Raw genomic sequence first — 19,971 nt, 5'->3', positions numbered from 1 at the left:
TTAATATGCAATAAAATGTTTCAAAAAATTTCAAGTATAAATGTAGATTTTATAAATTTAAAACCACTAAGAATTTTGTTTTGCCACTGTTTTCCCAATAGAATTGTTGATAATGTACAAGCCTTTACAAACGCAAATTTTGATAAAAACTGGAAAATAAATTATTTTTCTTTTTTGGTTAATCTTGTGAAGTTTCTCTACATTTATAATAATTTTGACCAATCATAAACATAAAATTTCTGTATTATTTTGTTTAAATTTTTATATATTTTTTTTCATTATCCATTCATTCACTGTCTGGTCATTTGCATTGAAGATATCTTGTATTTTATTTTTTAAATCATAGCTTCTATTTAATAAATTCATCCTAGAAATGTAAACAAAATTATTTGTTAGAAAAATAAAATATCATACATCTTTAGGTTCATATATCTAAATTAATTTTTTTTAATGCCTTATTCATAAATGATCCTTTCAATACGTATCCAGAACACATAAAAATGATTTCCAATTTCATTTTTACTTTCCTGTTTACGTAATATAAAGAAAGTTTAATAATCATCAAAAAATTCGAATTCGAGATTTTGACGAATCTCCTCGTTTTAGACCTCCCTGGGTTCGAAAGACACATTTTTGGAAAATGTCCGTCTATCTGTCTACGACAAAGATAATTAAAAAACGCTTTCAGCTTGATGGGTGAAATATGGCATATGGTTTTTACACCCACTTTGGAGTTTTCTGCCCAGAGGTAATTCGGCTGTTCGAATCTAAGTCATTATAAAGCGAAGAGTTCTAGATAGATAAAATTCGTTAAATAGATTTAACATCTATAGTGTAACCATCCGTAAATTTTGAGCCAAATACAACTACGGGTCGATTGTGTGTTAGTTTTTACTTTCAGAAACAAGTAAATGCAATAATTCAAAAACGCAATGACAAATTGTTATAGGATTTTGTGGTTGTGCTGTTTTGCGTCAAATTTTTATTTCAATCGGTCGAGAGAACCGTTTAGAAAGCACAAACTCGATTTTCGAATACTGACGGCATGCTGAGGATTAATCGCCAAGGATGATACCATAGTTTTACTAAAAATTCTACATTCTCGCCGAAAATTAATACAGTGAAACCTCTGAGCGGCCAAATTTTCTTGGTACGGTGGGTTTTCATTACAATTGACGATAATTGCTATAACATTATATAAATAAGTCTGATGCATTTAAAATGGAGTTAGAGACTTAGATAAATAGAAAACAATACTTTATTTAATAGTTTTTACATTTTATTTAAGAAGCGATGCAGTTTAACTCAGTTTTTAGTTTTTTACACTTCTCAGAAACACCATTTTTTCAAGTTCGTCTTTCAGTTTAAAAAATAAATCTCTAATAAACTTTTCTAACCGATTCATTTGTCATTGCGTCGGAATTCACTATAACTTCATCTATTTTCCTCAATATCGCTTGAGTTGAAAGTTTAGCTGGATTAGGATTACAAAAGGTAGAAAATTCCTCGCCAAAGACAGAATCAGCGCCTGAAAGGCACAATAAATTCTATTTATAAAAAAAAAAATTAAAACACACAAAATTGGTTAGTTAATTTAAATCAATCTTAAATTAATTTTCGATTTGATTAAAGGCATGTAAAAAACGCTTACCTTTGATAGTCTTGTCAATCAAAAGGGCATTCCTCCCAATCGACACTTGCATCAGAGCACTCCATTTCTGCTTCGTGTTTCTTTTGTACAGCTGATCACCGCGTTACCACTGAACGAGGCAGTATCGACAGGAGTTATTGTGGCCGATTGCTGTCCTTAACTTAATGCATTTTATTACTGACAAATTCTCGAAATTGGCTTCCTCTTCGAGGCGGTTGGCCCTAAGCTACAGGTTCTGAATATCTGAACTTGTATACCTATAAATTATATACCTGTCTCTATGACACTTGTCATTTGGACGCGTGAACGGTTGCATATATATATAAAACACTTGGAAGAAAATATAATTTTACTCTATAAGTAAAAAATAAAAATATGAGATATCTATTGATGAAAAGTTTTTATTATTCAAAAATTTTAGTATATTATTATTATTATTTCAATATTTAATATTCATTTCGCGCATCTTTTGCACAAATACTCAATTGTGTTTGTACACTTTTCGCATATTTTACAAATGTTATTGCTTCGTTCCTTTTACAAAAGCCAATTTGGTAACCCTTGCGTTCTTGCGAAGTACTAGGTGATGGGAGATTATAATCTATGAATTTGCATTCCCCCCCCCCACACTCCTTTCTTGTTCTTTTTTTTTTTTTTCTGCAAGTTTATTGGACTACTGAAATAGAAAATCTTTTAGGATAGTTTTGATGTAGTACATTCTTGTATAAGATTTATGCGTTTATTGCCACTAAATCTCAAATGTTGAAAATCAGCCAGAGAGGCTATCGAAAAGATGCTGCCTTGATAATATATTTTCTTGCCATTTGGTATATTATGTCGACTCCAAACTTTGTCTCATTGTTATATGCTATTGTTTCCGGTTTATGTTTGTTGTTGTCTTTTAATACTAGGTTTACGATCGTGTCAAATTGACACACATTCGTAAAGATAGGTATACCACAATAGAGAATTACAATATTTCAACACGTTTGAAGAAAATAGACAATAATATATATTTACCTCATTCAACTGATAAAAGTCAGTGCAAGAGATAAAATAAAAATGCGAACTTTGTAATTTTCCTTATAATATTTGAAATGTGTCAAAATGATGCGCTTCCATGAATTTAATGTTAACATTTGTCAGCTTAACTCTGTGTGCATGATACTCTGCATTGTCCAACACAAGGAGAACTTTCCTGTTTTGATCTCTCTCTCACTCTTTTTTTTTTTTTTTTTTTTTAAAGTTTACTAGCCATTCTTCAGAAATGGATGATGTCATCCATGCTTTATTGTTCGCATACCAAGACACACCATGACAGTTTAAATCTTTTTCTTTAAAATACCTAGATCTTTGATATCTTTAAACGACCAGAGGCTTCTCTTTCTCCTTAACTGCGTTCACATAAAAATTAATGCTAAGCCACTCTTTTGGAATTTCTCCACCTCTGGCTTCTTCGGAATTTTGTATCATATTTTTGTTTTGCAGAGTGCTGCTTCGCACATGTTGATTACGCCCTTGTCATCCTATCCAGCCAAAAGCAATGGAAGACGCTTCTGCCAATCTTCACATGAACGGAGGTCGACATTGGCCGCTTCACCACACAGAGATCGTAACATGATGTTATTCCTTGTATGAAATATGTCCAGCCACCCATTGCATGGCAGAGAAATTTTCAATTCCCAAGGCATCCACACAGTGGCGGTTTTCCGCACAGGCGTTGGAGGCGGTCGCCTAATGACTCCACACCTAGGGGGCCTCAAAATCTATATTGCATTGCTGAGTTAGAGACATTTTTTTTTTCTTTCTGTACTGTAGGCTAATTTTCGCACCTTTTTTTCTTTATTCTAAATCAAAAGTTAAAGGTGAAAGAAAGAAAGAAACCGAAAACAAATGAAAAGAGTGAAGTGAACGTAGGGGAAAATAAGCATGAAGAGAAATGCGAAATAAAACGAAAAAAAAAAATGAATAAATCAATTCAAAAGCTATGGTATTCAAAAACTTTTTAAGATACCAATATATCAAAACCACTGGTTCTAAATAAATTGCAACATGATTAGCAATATAATATGATTCGATTATTATTATTAACCAAGTGAGATATTGCATACCAAGACGATGATCCAAATGCTTTTTTTATGGACCAAATAACCAACCTATTTTGTTTGAAGGTTTGATGCAGAAGTCAACAATTCTCTGTTATAAAATAAAGAAGAAAGAAAAAAAAAAAAAACTCTCCCTTCACTAAAAGAAGGGAGAGTTCCCTTCACTAAATGAAGGGTGTGGAGTCAAGCAAATGCAGCTTTTAAAAATTAAAAATACAGTTATTCTCAAATCAATTAATTATTGATTTCTATTCTTGAATGATTTAAAGAGAAATCATTTGATAATTTTCTGCATATATTAAAAAATTATTTTAGGAAAATTGAGCATAGTTCACTAAAAAATCTGATGAATAATAGTTAAAAGATGAAATGATAATTTTAATATTGGTGTTTCTATAATTTTAGTATTGGTCATCTACTTATTTTCGTATTAATTTTATATTTTTAAATGACAGAAAAAATACGATTTTTAAAAAAAATTTATAATAAAATTATTTAAATTCTGCAGTATGAGAATCCAGGAAAAATAAGAAATCTTTAGATATATTATTCTTAAAGCTTATTTCATGGATTCCAACATATTTATTTTTTATTTCCAACATAAAAAAATTATTTAAAAACTACATTTAGTATAAAAACTTTCATAATATTACGAAAATTTTATGATTTTGGTGGAAAAAAAATCACAAGAATAATATTTATTATTCAACAGAAAAAGAATTATTATTAGCTAAATGGTTGAATACTAATATTTATTAAAGCCAAATTGTTGACGCTTAAAAGTCGCTCCTGTAATCTTATCTCTATTGATTTTTTTTTTTTTTAATGTAACCCTTTTGCGCACGCGTGCTGGTGACGTAAGGAAAAATTCCCATTATAGTCCACAGTAACAGATGTAAGTTTCAGTTCAGTTTTGGTTGATGAAGTGTGCAAGAACGGAAGCAAAGTTTGGTTATGTACTAAATAAAGGATCCGTTGACGTAAAATGAAATATGTAAATATTTGTAAATAATTATTTGTGGCTGTGTTCTCGAAGAATAAACAGAATCTTCATCCTTCAGCTATGAAAGATAAACACATGTGTTTGTAGAAGCAAAGAAAATAGTTTGTTTCACTTCGAACATAAAAAGATTTTCAAAAAAAAGAGTAATAATAATAAAATAAATAAAATTTTAAAAATAAGGGGGGGAGGAAGAAAAAAATACTTAAATCAGCGGAGAGCGCCCCCTCATGGCGTTTTACAGAAGACAAGCAGTTGAACGGGAGACCTCCACCTTGAGGTCGACATTCTCCCGTGCACAACCCTTGCGCTAACGCCGAATGCTGTCGGCTGGAGACGGTGGAATCCCTCCACCATACTGTTTTCTTTAACCTAATTGTCTATGTGTGTTTGTGTAGATTAAAAATATTATATTTAAAACCAGGCAGTTATTTAGAAAATCACAACACACCCACTATAGTACAAGATATTTTTGAATTTTAAACTGTATAAAAAAGTGATATTTGTGTGATAATATTGATTAAATTTAATGAAATAAAATATTTTTTTTCATTGTTTACTTTTAATTGTTTAAAATTTTTAAAAAATTGATCGGTGGTCACTTACTTCTAAAACATAAAACTGTGTCAAACATATTCTCTCAGTTCCGATTGTCTGTCTTATCGAAGGCTGAGAGACAGATAAGCGCAAATAATCTATTTTATTAACAAAGACTACAAAAATCAACATTTTGCTTTAAATATAGTCTTTGGAATCTAGAAGATGCTTCAATCTTTATCTCTGTCCCTGTAAAACGAGTTATTTACCATTTGCATCAGGTTTCTGCTTATGTTGTCCAAACGGACTGCCATCGTACTTTTCAGAAGGAAAAATTAAATAAAATAAAATTAGAAAAATGCGCAAATTTTTTCTACTTTCTCATTCGTGTTCTTTAATTATTATTTTCCAACACTTAAATTCCGAATTACCCTCCTATCTGTTGCAATTCAAATAAATTAGTCAACTTTTATCTTTAATTCTGATTATTATTACATGTTAAAACTAATATACTTAGAGTAAACCTTCATATTTTCTGGTACACTAATTTTTAAACTGGCTTATCCAATCCAGTTTTGTATAATATGTAATATTTTACTGTACTATTACTGTCTATGTACTATTTTACTGTCTTGTGAGAAAAGAAATTTTATTAGTCTAATATATTGAAAATTCATATGAAATCGGTAATAAAAGTGTTATTCTTCAACCATGACTTAAGAATTTGATTAAAACAGCAGATAATATTCAATCATTTTCTCAATCCTCCATCTAAACCATTTTAGATATAAGAATCGCCAAATGTTATGATAAATTATAATCTCAGGTAATTTATAATTTCAGAAAACCAATTCCACGAAAGCGGAATAATGATCCTGCAATAGTAAAGCATAGAGTTTTCGTCATTAACAGATGGCGCTGCAGCCCAAAGATAGATTAATTTTTGGACTGTAGCGCCATCTGTTAATTACAAAGCATCTATATATTTTAATTGCATTAAAAATTTGAATTTGTTTTCTGAAATTATGAATTACCTGAGATTGGTAAGCTTTCATTCTTTCGCAAATTGCTTCATTTTAATTAATGTAAATAATTAGCTGGAAGTAATTCTTATCACCACTCATATCATGGACTGTTCACCTATTTTTATATATTCGCCCGAAAAATTTATATTTTAAAGGAAAAGTATAATGGCTCTAATATAAATAGGTATATTATTCATTATTACTTGACAATGCGATTCACTCATCACTTTTCAAATCTTCAAATTGCATCATATTTTCAGATGAAGTACACGCATTACTTCGGACAACATATAGATTGTGCACTTTCTTCATTATTATTATAGCAGAGGCACCAAATGCAATGGAAATCGGCAGCCCCCGTTTCCAGCAATTATGTGTCCAGAATCATTTGCTAGCGATTATGCGCAGCCCCAGAGAGACTGCGTGCCATTTAGCATGCAAACACCCTTTTTGATCAATTTTAATTAGTTTAATTGCTTGTTCCCACTTAGCGGGGAAATAATTTATAAAGTATTAATTAAATGAATTTTGTTATAAATGTAAGTGCGCTCTGGGTAAATGCGTCGATTTTTTTTTCCGAACAGTTCTTTTTTTTTTTTTTTTTTTTTTTCGCAGTTGCATTTTTTTTTTTTTTTTTTCCCCTTCTTTTTTCCTCTCGGATCGCTTATTGCCTCATATTTGTAATGACATTTTGCCTTTTTTCAAAAACTGAATTCAAAGGCGTGCCACAGTAATTCCTTTAGATGCAAATCATTCAGTGAATGTTCATTCTGTTTTTTAATCAAAATTTAATTCAAATATTAAATTACAGTTTAAAACTCTTTTTTCTTTTTTTTCCTTTTTTATTTTTCTAGCTTTTATGGTAATTAATTTTTCCGCTCATCCGAAATTAAATAAATTACTTACTCGTTTGAAAGTTGATGGTCTTTCTCCATTTGTAATGCTGAGAATGAGCGAAACTTCGAATTTCAATCGTAATTACCATGTATCACCGATGCGAGATTCGTTAGAGCTGTGTGAAAACTAAGGGAAGAAAAAAAATGTGGAACGCTTCACGATTTTGCGTGTCATCCTTGCGCAGGGGCCATGCTAATCTTCTCTGTATCGTTCCAATTTTAGTATATGTACTGCCGAAGCGAGTACATTAACTTACTCATCCAGACTTATATTTATAGTACAAATAATTTACAAAACAATTATAGTGGTAATCAAGTAAGGCGTTTTCAAATGTTTCTTTATCGTTATGATTAATAAACAACTAAAGTCGCTTTGCCATCATTTTACATTCTTGAAAACTCATATAATTGCATAAAATAATATAATCTTTTTTTCTAAGTATAGAATAGAATCATTGAATTGAGATTAAATTTCTGTACAAAGTTGCTGAATTGCGCGTGCGCTTATGAGCAAAAACTATGTTTCTACTGAAATCTGACACTCGCGATTTCTGATGTGAATACTTTGCTCCTTCTTGATGCCCGATATCAGAAATGTATCAACACAACACAAACCAAAATCAATGGAAAATTTTTTTTAACAATGTTTGATAGAGAGTAACTAGTTGACAATCGTAAATTATGATTTAAGGTTATAGAAAATTTATTAATATTTAATGCATAATTATAAATGAAAGATTCTTTAATTCCTGGAAAACAGTTTAAAATTTAAAACAGACGTTTTTTTTATAGAAATGTAATTATTAAATATTTTCCATTCCAAAAAAAAAGTCAACTCTTAACTACCACTTTTAAAAATAAATAGAGACATATATATAATTTAAGATGCACTGATTCTGTATGCTCTGGTTTCTCTTCAATATCGTGCTAATCTTTCGCCTTTTACTAAAGATTACCGTGGAGAGGAACAACTTAATGAGCCTACTCCAATTTTTGGAATCCCGCTTCGGTGGGATTTATAACTAAAGAAAGAGACACACACTTCTCCTTGATGATAGTAGATGCTCTTACACCACAGCAATTCCAATTGACAGTGGTGGCGCTTCACACAGCGAGCGAACGGGGGAAAGAGAAATAGCTCTGACATTGTATTATCATTATAACGATATAAGCTACTTTAGTTCTGGACGAATAATATAAAACCTCAAGAACGATCCGTTAATTTAATTCTGGAAAGGTCCAGTGTTCTTGATTTAAAGTAATAATCAAGGTAAACTTTGAAAGCTCTGGAATAAAGATTTAATGTACCTGACTTATAGCAGATACAGGCAAATTCTAGGAAACTGCAACTGAGTGATTCAGTACCTAAAAAATAAACGAATTTTGATAAGGGTCAAATTCGGGAACGTCAATTTCTTTTTTAAATAAATACCATTCCAAAACATAAATAAGATTTATTAATTTAATCAACCCGTTATTTCAAAATTAAATTCCGTATGAAATGGTTAATTTTTAGATTAGATATCTTTGAAATATCTCTATTTAATTATATAAAAGAGGAAAAACGGAATAAATCCTTTAAAAAGTTATTAAAAAACCTTTTAAATTTAAAAATTATTAAAAACAATCAGTATATGTTTGAATAGTTAATGTGGTGGTTTTTAAGCAGATTTCGGGAAACAGAAGTGAAATGAAAAAATTAATATTGAGAGTTTCCTTATCTGGATTTCAAGTTCATTTGTTTCTTCTTCTTTTTTTTTAGGTTTAAATAAGTTAATTATCAACACACAGAAAATTTCTAAAAGAAAACAAATTGAAATTCATATTGAAGTAAATATCTGAATAAATGTATCAAAATATTATTTGGAAAAAATACTCAGAATGATTTTTATTTCATTTTTAAACAATTTTATTTAAGATTTTTGAGAATTTATAACTTTTGCACACTTGTCAGGTAATAATATAATAACTTAGTATTGAAAGAGTAATATGAAATTAATATTAAAATTTATTGATTGATAAATTATTCTAGAAAAGTAGCCGCAGAAGTACATAATATTAATAAAATAAAAATATTCGAATATAAGTGCTTTATTGAAAGCAGTAAAAACACAAGAAATATTCGTCCGTATGATGAAAAAATTTTAATTAATATAAAAATAATTATTATCAAAAATTAAAATAATACAATTATTCCATAAAAACGGGAGTTATGCATTTTTAGTTCAAAAACGAAACACATATTCGAAATAAATTTATTCGGATTTATTATTTATTTATTAGTTCAAAATATAAATGAATAAAAATTTCATAATTTCTAAAGATCTCATCATAAGGTATTCTGAATAATACTCGTCAGGAATTTTCACGAATAGAATATTTCGGATTCCTCTCTCGTTATTAAATATTCATATTCCTAATTTTTTTGAGTTCAGTAGGAAGTCGCTCATCCTGAAAAACAACAGAATGCACAGAAAAATATAGAATTAACGAAAACAAATCAGCAAAAAATAATAAGCAAATATAAAATAAATTGTATTAAAATGCCAAATAGCAAGCAAAATATACAAAATTATTCTCACCATGTTTTGTCTCAGGCTTAACATAATAGAATACAGCAGTAATGCTTTCGCTTTGTAATTCTGGGTGTTGAGAGTGGTGTAACAGTATTGATATTCGTTGCATGCATTAATTTAGGGGTTTTCAGGAACAAAAGGGTTCAATGGTTTCACTCCCGATATTGGTAACGATCACAGCGCCCCACACTCAACACCCAATTCTGTATGCTTTCTAGAAAACTACACGTTTTCTTAAGCTTCAAATTATAGCTTGCAGAGCATCTGAAATTCTAAATATCTGAATGAATGTATCAAAATATTATTTGAAAAAAAATACTCAGAATGATTTTTATTTCATTTTTAAACAATTTTATTTAAGATTTTTGAGAATTTATAACTTTTGCACACTTGTCAGGTAATAATATAATAACTTAGTATTGAAAGAGTAATATGAAATTAATATTAAAATTTATTGATTATTTAATTATTCTAGAAAAGTAGCTGCAGAAGTCCATAATATTAATAAAATAGAAATATTCGAATATAAGTGCTTTATTAAAAGTAGTAAAAAGACAAGACATATTCGTCCGTATGATGAAAAAATAAGCAAAATTCATTAGGAATTATCGATTGTAAAATAATGAGAAGAATTTTCTTAATTCTTTATGCACAAATTAAAATATAATTTAAAATATTAAGACGTTATCATTCATTTAAACTTTGAAACACGTGTAAATATGTCGCCTTCTTCTCGTATAAGATTGCAGTATATTCACTGAACAATTCATTATTTCTAATGCATTTTGCTTATTCTTTTAATATCAAAATTAATCAAATAAAAAGTCCATTGATTCGTAATTAAAATTCAAGAGGCACGTAAATTGGTTTATGCTCGCATGGTGGCGCTGCGATCGGTTATTACTTCCACTCTTAAGGGAAACTCAGCCTATGCTTCGCTGTAGTTAAGGTTTGCTCAAATAAATAATACATTGGGAAACTGCAGTATTGGTTACTTGTGGTGATACAAAAACATCAGCTTCAGATGGAAGTTATGTCCTATCATGAAAAAAAAAATCGTTGAAAGACCTGAGTTGAAGTAGCTGACATGAATTGTGAGAAAGACTTTGGGTGCAAAGAATCGACACTTTAGATCAAGTATATTTCTTCAAGAAATAATGCCACAGTTTCAATTTCAAGATTTAATGTATGAAAATAGCTTACACAGTGTAACAGTATTGATATTCGTTGCGTGCATTAATTTAGAGGTTTTCAGGAACAAAAGCGATCAGCGGTTTCACTCCCGATATTGGTAGCGATCACAGCGCCCCACACTCAACACCCAATTTTGCATGCTTTCTAGAAAACTACACGTTTTCTTAAGCTTCAAATTATAGCTTGCAGAGCATCTGAAATTCTTAAAACTAAAATAACACTCCAAGCGTTTTGAATTCCATCGGCTTGTTTATTCTTTCAACTTAACAGCGTATCTTACAAACATTGCCAGATTCCAGAAGGTTTACAATTGATCATCAGCTATTATACAAAAAATAAACGAAATAATATTAACAAAATATGTTTATCAAAGAAAAAAATCCTTTGCTTTTACTTTTTAATAATATTTTAACAGAAATAAAAATAGTTGCAGTTATAAAATGTCTGAAAAGGAATCGTCTGCAAAATGTCTATTAACAGATTTAGATTACGATATTTACCGAACACTCCCACCTTTGATTTTTCGTTAATATTCAAACAGCAAATAAGGAAAATAAGCATTGGATACAAAGTAATTTGCATTGTTGAAGTCCTCAAAAATTTTTGAAGGCACTTTTTCAGTTCTACCTCTTCTTGTTGTAAGAGGTTTTTCACTAAGAGAGCTTTCATCTTCTGTACACTTTATCTCAAGAGGATAAATCCGACGAACAGGACATACAATCTCACCGATTGGTGTTTTCAATCGCAAGTTTTTATCACTGTAACGTTTTTATCTTTTCCTAAATAAACTTCAAGAATTTTAGTCATTGTCCACATTAATCTTTTCTTTGAATCATCTTCAATTAAGACAATTTTTCCAGGTTTTACTTCATAATAATTGCTTTTCTTCCGTGGTTGTAATAATATACCTAAATATTTAAGGTAAAAATCTGTTCCTTAAGTGTTATCTAAGATTTAGTCGATATTTCAGACGCCTTTTAACATCGGTAGTGTCGAGTTGCTCTAAATCGGTCACTTCCACCGTTGAAATATCTTGTATAAACATTGATGGAGTGAGCGGAATGAGGTCATTGGGATCTTCGGATAAGTATGTAAGAGGTCTGGAGTAATGCAGAGGGTGGTATGAATTTCCATGTTATTCTTTGAATAGAAGTTTCTCCTTCGATCACATCCCAATCCAGCTTTTGCAGAAAATTTTCAGCGCCTACAAAGTTAGGTGCCATTATCGCTGTAAATAATCTTTGGGCGGCCTCGTCTGGCTAAGAACCGCCGAAGGCAAAGAAGGAAGGATCTAGTATCAAGTGACAGTGTCAGTTCGAGATGTATTGCACGATACACTGCACACGTGAAAAGAACTATCCAACATTTTTCACCTCCCTTAAGCGTAAGTGGTCCAGCTAAATCTACGCCGTTCACTTCAAATGCAGCTGATTCTTCTACTCTGTCCTGAGGCAAACCCATATGTTGGGTCTCTATGTACCTGGAATTGTATCTCTTTCATCTTAAGCATTTGTTAATTTTTCTACGAACGATTCTTCTTCCATTTATAATCCAGAAATTTTCTCGCAATTTTGATAATAGAATCTGTACTCCAGCATGAGAGTTTTCCATATGAGCCTCTCTGACAAGAAGCTCTACTAACCTATATTTTCCAGGAAGAAGAATGGGGTATCTAAAATTTCACAAGTCCCCCTTCTCAGTTAATTTTGATTTAATTCTTAAAATACTCTCCTCATCTCTAAAGACATTGAGGGTCTTCAAACCTGTAACTGATTCTTCGGTGAAATACTCTTCTTAAATCCTCCTAATAATCCTTTTTTCTGCTTCATTTATTTCAGATGTAGTCAAACATTCCTCGTTTCTGCATTCCTTTTCGGTCTTAGAATTATACTGAAATATTGAAATCCAACCCAAAATTTTAATGATTTTGGCATGGCTGGAAAACCGAGAGAAAACACTGCAGTAACAGGAGAGTTGTTTACAAGACTAATTGATTTGCCACATTTTTCTACAAAGACAATCTCTTTATTAACATGGTGATTAGATTCTGCCCACAAATCCTCACGTAAGAGTAACCATTTGTGTCTCTCCCACCATTTAGAACTGGGAAGCTTCAAAACAGAACATCCACGAGAGAACAAATCAGCGGGGTTTTATAGTCCCGAAAAGATTAATGTGGACAATGACTAAAATTCTTGAAGTTTATTTAGGAAAAGATAAAAACGTTACAGTGATAAAAACTTGCGATTGAAAACACCAATCGGTGAGATTGTATGTCCTGTTCGTCGGATTTATCCTCTTGAGATAAAGTGTACAGAAGATGAAAGCTCTCTTAGTGAAAAACCTCTTACAACAAGAAGAGGTAGAACTGAAAAAGTGCCTTCAAAAATTTTTGAGGACTTCAACAATGCAAATTACTTTGTATCCAATGCTTATTTTCCTTATTTGCTGTTTGAATATTAACGAAAAATCAAAGGTGGGAGTGTTCGGTAAATATCATAATCTAAATCTGTTAATAGACATTTTGCAGACGATTCCTTTTCAGACATTTTATAACTGCAACTATTTTTATTTCTGTTAAAATATTATTAAAAAGTAAAAGCAAAGGATTTTTTTTCTTTGATAAACATATTTTGTTAATATTATTTCGTTTATTTTTTGTATAATAGCTGATGATCAATTGTAAACCTTCTGGAATCTGGCAATGTTTGTAAGATACGCTGTTAAGTTGAAAGAATAAACAAGCCGATGGAATTCAAAACGCTTGGAGTGTTATTTTAGTTTTAAGAATTTCAGATGCTCTGCAAGCTATAATTTGAAGCTTAAGAAAACGTGTAGTTTTCTAGAAAGCATGCAAAATTGGGTGTTGAGTGTGGGGCGCTGTGATCGCTACCAATATCGGGAGTGAAACCGCTGATCGCTTTTGTTCCTGAAAACCTCTAAATTAATGCACGCAACGAATATCAATACTGTTACACTGTGTAAGCTATTTTCATACATTAAATCTTGAAATTGAAACTGTGGCATTATTTCTTGAAGAAATATACTTGATCTAAAGTGTCGATTCTTTGCACCCAAAGTCTTTCTCACAATTCATGTCAGCTACTTCAACTCAGGTCTTTCAACGATTTTTTTTTCATGATAGGACATAACTTCCATCTGAAGCTGATGTTTTTGTATCACCACAAGTAACCAATACTGCAGTTTCCCAATGTATTATTTATTTGAGCAAACCTTAACTACAGCGAAGCATAGGCTGAGTTTCCCTTAAGAGTGGAAGTAATAACCGATCGCAGCGCCACCATGCGAGCATAAACCAATTTACGTGCCTCTTGAATTTTAATTACGAATCAATGGACTTTTTATTTGATTAATTTTGATATTAAAAGAATAAGCAAAATGCATTAGAAATAATGAATTGTTCAGTGAATATACTGCAATCTTATACGAGAAGAAGTCGACATATTTACACGTGTTTCAAAGTTTAAATGAATGATAACGTCTTAATATTTTAAATTATATTTTAATTTGTGCATAAAGAATTAAGAAAATTCTTCTCATTATTTTACAATCGATAATTCCTAATGAATTTTGCTTATTTTTTCATCATACGGACGAATATGTCTTGTCTTTTTACTACTTTTAATAAAGCACTTATATTCGAATATTTCTATTTTATTAATATTATGGACTTCTGCAGCTACTTTTCTAGAATAATTAAATAATCAATAAATTTTAATATTAATTTCATATTACTCTTTCAATACTAAGTTATTATATTATTACCTGACAAGTGTGCAAAAGTTATAAATTCTCAAAAATCTTAAATAAAATTGTTTAAAAATGAAATAAAAATCATTCTGAGTATTTTTTTTCAAATAATATTTTGATACATTTATTCAGATATTTAGAATTTCAGATGCTCTGCAAGCTATAATTTGAAGCTTAAGAAAACGTGTAGTTTTCTAGAAAGCATACAGAATTGGGTGTTGAGTGTGGGGCGCTGTGATCGTTACCAATATTGGGAGTGAAACCATTGAACCCTTTTGTTCCTGAAAACCCCTAAATTAATGCATGCAACGAATATCAATACTGTTACACCACTCTCAACACCCAGAATTACAAAGCGAAAGCATTACTGCTGTATTCTATTATGTTAAGCCTGAGACAAAACATGGTGAGAATAATTTTGTATATTTTGCTTGCTATTTGGCATTTTAATACAATTTATTTTATATTTGCTTATTATTTTTTGCTGATTTGTTTTCGTTAATTCTATATTTTTCTGTGCATTCTGTTGTTTTTCAGGATGAGCGACTTCCTACTGAACTCAAAAAAATTAGGAATATGAATATTTAATAACGAGAGAGGAATCCGAAATATTCTATTCGTGAAAATTCCTGACGAGTATTATTCAGAATACCTTATGATGAGATCTTTAGAAATTATGAAATTTTTATTCATTTATATTTTGAACTAATAAATAAATAATAAATCCGAATAAATTTATTTCGAATATGTGTTTCGTTTTTGAACTAAAAATGCATAACTCCCGTTTTTATGGAATAATTGTATTATTTTAATTTTTGATAATAATTATTTTTATATTAATTAAAATTTTTTCATCATACGGACGAATATTTCTTGTGTTTTTACTGCTTTCAATAAAGCACTTATATTCGAATATTTTTATTTTATTAATATTATGTACTTCTGCGGCTACTTTTCTAGAATAATTTATCAATCAATAAATTTTAATATTAATTTCATATTACTCTTTCAATACTAAGTTATTATATTATTACCTGACAAGTGTGCAAAAGTTATAAATTCTCAAAAATCTTAAATAAAATTGTTTAAAAATGAAATAAAAATCATTCTGAGTATTTTTTCCAAATAATATTTTGATACATTTATTCAGATATTTACTTCAATATGAATTTCAATTTGTTTTCTTTTAGAAATTTTCTGTGTGTTGATAATTAACTTATTTAAACCTAAAAAAAAAGAAGAAGAAACAAATGAACTTGAAATCCAGATAAGGAAACTCTCAATATTAATTTTTTCATTTCACTTCTGTTTCCCGAAATCTGCTTAAAAACCACCACATTAACTATTCAAACATATACTGATTGTTTTTAATAATTTTTAAATTTAAAAGGTTTTTTAATAACTTTTTAAAGGATTTATTCCGTTTTTCCTCTTTTATATAATTAAATAGAGATATTTCAAAGATATCTAATCTAAAAATTAACCATTTCATACGGAATTTAATTTTGAAATAACGGGTTGATTAAATTAATAAATCTTATTTATGTTTTGGAATGGTATTTATTTAAAAAAGAAATTGACGTTCCCGAATTTGACCCTTATCAAAATTCGTTTATTTTTTAGGTACTGCATCACTCAGTTGCAGTTTCCTAGAATTTGCCTGTATCTGCTATAAGTCAGGTACATTAAATCTTTATTCCAGAGCTTTCAAAGTTTACCTTGATTATTACTTTAAATCAAGAACACTGGACCTTTCCAGAATTAAATTAACGGATCGTTCTTGAGGTTTTATATTATTCGTCCAGAACTAAAGTAGCTTATATCGTTATAATGATAATATAATGTCAGAGCTTTTTCTCTTTCCCCCGTTCGCTCGCTGTGTGAAGCGCCACCACTGTCAATTGGAATTGCTGTGGTGTAAGAGCATCTACTTTCATCAAGGAGAAGTGTGTGTCTCTTTCTTTAGTTATAAATCCCACCGAAGCGGGATTCCAAAAATTGGAGTAGGCTCATTAAGTTGTTCCTCTCCACGGTAATCTTTAGTAAAAGGCGAAAGATTAGCACGATATTGAAGAGAAACCAGAGCATACAGAATTAGTGCATCTTAAATTATATATGTGTCTCTATTTATTTTTAAAAGTGGTAGTTAAGAGTTGACTTTTTTTTTGGAATGGAAAATATTTAATAATTACATTTCTATAAAAAAAACTTCTGTTTTAAATTTTAAACTGTTTTCCAGGAATTAAAGAATCTTTCATTTATAATTATGCATTAAATATTAATAAATTTTCTATAACCTTAAATCATAATTTACGATTGTCAACTAGTTACTCTCTATCAAACATTGTTAAAAAAAAATTTCCATTGATTTTGGTTTGTGTTGTGTTGATACATTTCTGATATCGGGCATCAAGAAGGAGCAAAGTATTCACATCAGAAATCGCGAGTGTCAGATTTCAGTAGAAACATAGTTTTTGCTCATAAGCGCACGCGCAATTCAGCAACTTTGTACAGAAATTTAATCTCAATTCAATGATTCTATTCTATACTTAGAAAAAAAGATTATATTATTTTATGCAATTATATGAGTTTTCAAGAATGTAAAATGATGGCAAAGCGACTTTAGTTGTTTATTAATCATAACGATAAAGAAACATTTGAAAACGCCTTACTTGATTACCACTATAATTGTTTTGTAAATTATTTGTACTATAAATATAAGTCTGGATGAGTAAGCTAATGTACTCGCTTCGGCAGTACATATACTAAAATTGGAACGATACAGAGAAGATTAGCATGGCCCCTGCGCAAGGATGACACGCAAAATCGTGAAGCGTTCCACATTTTTTTTCTTCCCTTAGTTTTCACACAGCTCCAACGAATCTCGCATCGGTGATACATGGTAATTACGATTGAAATTCGAAGTTTCGCTCATTCTCAGCATTACAAATGGAGAAAGACCATCAACTTTCAAACGAGTAAGTAATTTATTTAATTTCGGATGAGCGGAAAAATTAATTACCATAAAAGCTAGAAAAATAAAAAAGGAAAAAAAAGAAAAAAAAGAGTTTTAAACTGTAATTTAATATTTGAATTAAATTTTGATTAAAAAACAGAATGAACATTCACTGAATGATTTGCATCTAAAGGAATTACTGTGGCACGCCTTTGAATTCAGTTTTTGAAAAAGGGCAAAATGTCATTACAAATATGAGGCAATAAGCGATCCGAGAGGAAAAAAGAAGGGGAAAAAAAAAAAAAAAATGCAACTGCGAAAAAAAAAAAAAAAAAAAAAAAACTGTTCGGAAAAAAAATCGACGCATTTACCCAGAGCGCACTTACATTTATAACAAAATTCATTTAATTAATACTTTATAAATTATTTCCCCGCTAAGTGGGAACAAGCAATTAAACTAATTAAAATTGATCAAAAAGGGTGTTTGCATGCTAAATGGCACGCAGTCTCTCTGGGGCATAATCGCTAGCAAATGATTCTGGACACATAATTGCTGGAAACGGGGGCTGCCGATTTCCATTGCATTTGGCGCCTCTGCTATAACAAAATGGAAGACAGTTAACAGGCTGTTTGCAGTCAGAAGTACTAAAAAATACACTAGCAATATAAATAAAACACATAATTTATAAGAACTATTTTGGATTGCTCTAAGCGTTTTCCATATAGGAAACGCATTTCCTGAAGATATTTGATAAATTGTTTCCACTTTAACGGTACTGTTGTCAGAGCATCCATCCTTAAATAAATAAATTAAAAAAAAAATCTGCAATATATTTTTTTATAAATGATTTTAAGAAAAAGTGATAATTAATGTCGAATTTTAGAGCATATTTTGTAATACTATTTGTATTGTTAAATTTGTTTTTAACATGTCTTCAAATATCATAAGATGACTATAATTTGGCAAAAATCATATTCTTGACCAACTAGCCTTGAATTCACGGGAGAAGAATCGAATTCTGAGGTTTAATTTCAAATTTCATATACCTGTGCTTTACAACCTACCTACCTTATTTTTCCTCTTTTATTTACACGGCCCAACTTCCCCCTTTTGTGTTTGAGAGTGAAAAACGACTGCAACGCCTCTTTGCCGAGAGCATGAACACTCAGTGTCAGTAATAGAGTTCTTTAGAGGCCTTACATTAGAGCTTCTGCTTATCACAGTAGGGACATGGAATTAATATTATTGTCATGAATGCAGCTGGAGTTCTGACTTTATTATCTTTTCTGTTCGGCCCAAAGTAAAATTATTGTTTTTGTTTCTTTTCTGAATAGCAACCTCTTTGTAAATAAAATTTAAAATATTTAATTTTTAAAAATGAAAATAAATGGAATTGGATAAACTTGCTTGCTATTTTTGTTTTCAGTAACAAGACCAAAAAATATTCTAAATAGAAAAATGATTGAATGAAATGAAATTCAGATAGTTACATCTAAATACTAGATAGAGACTAATAATATTGGAACAGTTCGCTTGATCAGAAGAACATAAACTTTTATTGTCCTGGTAAGCGCTTCAAAATCAAAACAAGAAATCTTAGGAATTGCTTAGATCTTATTATAGCGAACTTCAGAAAATCATTTAAAGTTCTGATTGAAAAATTAAAGGCTGATGAGGCAAAGTAGAAGAAAATAATATCTCTTTTCGCTAATTTGGATAGAATTCATTAAAATTTGATTGAATGAGATAATGACATTTGTAGTTTTCTGTTAAAAAAGTCAGTATAATATGAAGTAGAATAGGCGTAATAGAGAAATATAGCACAAAAATGATAGATGCGAAATTTTTTTTATTTTCCTTTTTATTTTGTTCGGTTTTTCTACAAATAATAATAAATCTATATATTACAATTCTCTACAAACAATAAATGAATTTGCCGAAAACAGAACTCATTAAATTTAAAGATTAAATTAAGAACTAGTTGTTTTTCTGGAACCAATTTAACATATTTATAATGATAAAATGGAAAACGAAGATAAATATATTTAATACAAACTATGTGAAGGAATTTTAAATGCCCTTTAATCTTGCCTTTAGATTATTCATTATAAAAAATTGATTTTCGAGCTAATTTTAGTTTTTTCAATGCTAAATTTCAAGTTCTAGCACATATTCCGTACTTAGGAGAAGAAAAACCATTCGAAAAATATTATTTCTAAAATTGCAGAAACCTAAGAGTGTCGAAATGACCGTTAAAAG

At 30.0% G+C, this 19,971-nt stretch overlaps 6 non-coding genes across 6 annotated transcripts; 3 read left to right on the top strand and 3 right to left on the bottom strand.

Annotated features, from left to right (window-relative positions):
* Positions 1–6,642: 6,642 nt before the first annotated feature.
* Positions 6,643–6,770, bottom strand: LOC129957979 (U11 spliceosomal RNA). Its single transcript, XR_008783076.1, has one exon. It is a non-coding gene; the product is annotated as a U11 spliceosomal RNA (small nuclear RNA).
* Positions 6,771–7,354: 584 nt separating this feature from the next.
* Positions 7,355–7,461, bottom strand: LOC129957923 (U6 spliceosomal RNA). Its single transcript, XR_008783023.1, has one exon. It is a non-coding gene; the product is annotated as a U6 spliceosomal RNA (small nuclear RNA).
* Positions 7,462–8,114: 653 nt separating this feature from the next.
* On the top strand, positions 8,115–8,230 carry LOC129957900 (U5 spliceosomal RNA). The gene has a single exon (XR_008783001.1). It is a non-coding gene; the product is annotated as a U5 spliceosomal RNA (small nuclear RNA).
* Positions 8,231–16,727: 8,497 nt separating this feature from the next.
* LOC129957898 (U5 spliceosomal RNA) lies at positions 16,728–16,843 on the bottom strand. The gene has a single exon (XR_008782999.1). It is a non-coding gene; the product is annotated as a U5 spliceosomal RNA (small nuclear RNA).
* Positions 16,844–17,496: 653 nt separating this feature from the next.
* LOC129957921 (U6 spliceosomal RNA) lies at positions 17,497–17,603 on the top strand. The gene has a single exon (XR_008783021.1). It is a non-coding gene; the product is annotated as a U6 spliceosomal RNA (small nuclear RNA).
* A 581-nt stretch (positions 17,604–18,184) lies between these two features.
* Positions 18,185–18,307, top strand: LOC129957980 (U11 spliceosomal RNA). The gene has a single exon (XR_008783077.1). It is a non-coding gene; the product is annotated as a U11 spliceosomal RNA (small nuclear RNA).
* Positions 18,308–19,971: the final 1,664 nt, after the last annotated feature.

This window comes from Argiope bruennichi, chromosome 11 (assembly GCF_947563725.1).
Source record: "Argiope bruennichi chromosome 11, qqArgBrue1.1, whole genome shotgun sequence".
Lineage (NCBI taxonomy): Eukaryota > Metazoa > Arthropoda > Arachnida > Araneae > Araneidae > Argiope > Argiope bruennichi.
Note: the sequence above shows the minus strand (reverse complement) of the source record. Positions and strands in the feature narration are given on the sequence as shown.